At 36.8% G+C, this 3490-nt stretch overlaps 1 pseudogene; it reads left to right on the plus strand.

Annotated features, from left to right (window-relative positions):
* Positions 1–1135: 1135 nt before the first annotated feature.
* LOC122907871 lies at positions 1136–2331 on the plus strand (annotated as a pseudogene).
* Positions 2332–3490: the final 1159 nt, after the last annotated feature.

Genomic DNA, 3490 nt, shown 5'->3' on the forward strand with positions numbered 1-3490 from the left:
TGGAGAACTTGTTCCACAATTATTAGGATAAATAATAATTAAGTAATAATACATTATTTTATATAAATATAATATAAAATAAATATATAAATATAATAAATAATTTATTATAATGCATCATTTTATATATTTATTTAGTATATATAATTATTATATATAATGTAATAAATAATAAATATATATAATATATTATCCATTATAAATAAAGCCATGTTCTGTAATATACTGCCATGTTAGTCCTGGGAATAAAATAATCAGTGTAATAGTCTTGTGCACACAGAAACAAACCTCCCAATATATAGAGAAGTGACAGAAGTAACGCTGAGGAAAATGGGGAAAGGGTGGACATTTCAAATCATAGTGGGAGTGTGTTAAAAAATTAAAATCAATCCTTGTTGGGCAATAAAATAGATCTCTTCCATGTAAATAAATTACTTCATTGTTAATGACAAAATCAGTGTTAAAAAGATATCATGAGATACTATCTTAATGAAACCATTATAATAGAAGTTCTTTAATACTAATCTTGAAAGATACTACATTAAAATTAAGAATTCAGTTAATCACAATATACCAAAAGGAGAGTGAAAATATGACAGTGTGTGAAAAAGCCAAGATGTGGGAGTGAAAGAGCCTAGTGTGTAGGAAAGTATTGTCACCATGTATTTTTCAACGCATATAACCTATAAATGACAAGCGTTCAAAATATGGAAAGAAGTATATATGAAAGAGTTTTTCTAAATTTTTTATTTTAAAGATTTTATTTATTTATTTGACAGAGAGAGACAGCAAGAACAGGAACACAGGCAGGGGGAGTGGGAGAGGGAGAAGCAGGCTTTCAGCCAAGCAGGGAGCCTGATGCGGGGTCAAATCCCAGGACCCTGGGATCATGACCTGAGCTGAAGGCAGATGCTTAACGAGTGAGTCACTGAGTCACTGAGTTTTTTTTAAATGTACTCTAAAAAATGGGCAAGTAACTTGAAAAGCTACAACAAAAAGAGTAAATCCAAATGTTAAAAATGATAAATGACATTGTATTCTAGGAAATTAAAATTGACCATTAAAATGTACTCACAGCAGCAATCAGAGCTTCCAGATGTGCCTCTCTCCTGGTTTCCAGGAGTTTCCTCGCAGCATGGCCCCCAAAAGCCAGTCTTCGCTCCCGCCTCAAACAAAGAAATGGAGGCTGCCTCCTGCCCCCAAGCCATGGCAGACGTCAACATCTCAGCACTTGCATAAAGGAGAAAAAGAACACCAAGAAGCAATTGAACATATTGATGAAGTACAAAATGAAATAGACTTAATGAACAAGCCAGTGAGGATATTTTGAAAGTAGAACAGAAATATAACAAACTCCACCAACCATTTTTTCAGAAGAGGTCAGAATTGATCGCCAAAATCCCCTATTTTTGGGTAACAACATCTCTCAACCATCCACAAGTGTCTGCACTGCTTTGGGAGGAGGATGAAGAGGTGCTGCATTATTTGACAAGAGTTGAAGTGACAGAATTTGAAGATAATAAATCAGGTTACTAAATAGATTTTTATTTTGATGAAAACCCTTACTTCGAAAATAAAGTTCTCTCCAAAGAATTTCATCTGAATGAGAGTGGTGATCCATCTTCAAAGTCCACTTAAATCAAATGGAAACCTGGAAAGGATTTGACGAAACGTTCAAGTCAAACACAGAATAAAGCAGCAGGAAGAGACAGCATGAGGAACCAGAGAGCTTCTTCACCTGGTTTACTGACCATTCTGATGCAGGTGCAGATGGGTTAGGAGAGGTCATCAAAGATGATATTTGGCCAAATCCATTACAGTACTGCTTGGTTCCCAATATGGATGATGAAGAAGGGGAAGAAGAGGGTGATGATGATGATGATGAAGAAGAAGGATTGGAAGATATTGATGAAGAACAGATGAGGATGAAGGTGAAGAAGATGAAGATAATGATGAGGGGGAGGAAGGAGAGGAGGATGAAGGAGAAGATGACTAATGGAACACTGATGGATTCTAACCTTCCTTTTTTAATTTTTTTCAGTCCCTGGGAGCAAGTTGCCGTCTTTCTTTTTTTTTTTTTTCTTTTTCTTTTCTCCTCTCGTGCTCATTCGCCCTGTTTTTTGAAGTCTCCTTTTTCTCTCCCTTTATACCATGGTTCTCAGCTTATTTTGGGGGGAAATACCTCGAGCAGAATACAGTGGGAAAAGAATCTCTACCCCTTTTTTTTCCAAATTCATTTTTGTCCCTTCCTGTCTCAACAAAAACAAAAAATTTATGGAATCAACACCACCGTGCTCTGTGGGAAAAAAGAAAAACCTGCTCCCTTAGCTCTGCTGGAAGCTGGAGGGTGCTAGGCCCCTGTTTATTAGTGCATAGAATTCTAGCTTTTTTCCTCCTTTCTCTGTATATTGGGCTCAGAGATTACACTGTGTCTCTATGTGAATATGGACAGTTAGCATTTACCAACATGTACCTGTCTACTTTCTCTTGTTTAAAAAAAAGAAAAAAAACTTTAAAAACTGGGGTTATACAAGGTCAGGAAAGGGTGGATTTGAGAGGTTTGGGTGGGTTAAGTGGGCATTTTGAAAACATGGCTTCTCCTTTGGCATGTTTAATTGTGATGTTTAATGGGCATCCTTGCAGTTTAAGATGACACTTTTAAAATAAAACTCTCTCCTAATGACGACTTGAGCCCTGCCACTCGATGGGAGAATCAGCAGAACTTGTAGGATCTTATTTGGAATTGACATTCTCTATTGTAATTTTGTTCCTGTTTATTTTTAAATTTTCTTTTTGTCTCATTGGAAAGGAAAGATGATGCTCAGTTTTAAACGTTAAAAGTGTACAAGTTGCTTTTTTTACAATAAAACTAAATATGTACACAAAAAAAATGTACTCACAGTAGATACATTCTAGATTCTCAGAAATTTAAAATATCTTGGGTGTCTGGGTTGCTTAGTGGGTTAAGCCTCTGCCTTCTTTTTTTTTTTTTTCAATTTATTTATTTTCAGAAAAAACTATTCATTATTTTTTCACCACACCCAGTGCTCCATGCAATCCTTGCCCTCTATAATACCCACCACCTGGTACCCCAACCTCCCACGCCCCCACCACTTCAAACCCCTCAGATTGTTTTTCAGAGTCCATAGTCTCTCATGGTTCACCTCCCCTTCCAATTTACCCAAATTCCCTTCTCCTCTCTCACGCCCCTTGTCCTCCATGCTATTGGTTATGCTCCACAAATAAGTGAAACCATATATTAATTGACTCTCTCTGCTTGACTTATTTCACTCAGCATAATCTCTTCCAGTCCCGTCCATGTTGCTACAAAAGTTGGGTATTCATCCTTTCTGATGGAGGCATAATACTCCATAGTGTATATGGACCACATCTTCCTTATCCATTCATCCGTTGAAGGGCATCTTGGTTCTTTCCATAGTTTGGCGACCGTGGCCATTGCTGCTATAAACATTGGGGTACAGATGGCCCT

This window comes from Neovison vison, chromosome 5, assembly GCF_020171115.1.
Source record: "Neovison vison isolate M4711 chromosome 5, ASM_NN_V1, whole genome shotgun sequence".
NCBI lineage: Eukaryota > Metazoa > Chordata > Mammalia > Carnivora > Mustelidae > Neogale > Neogale vison.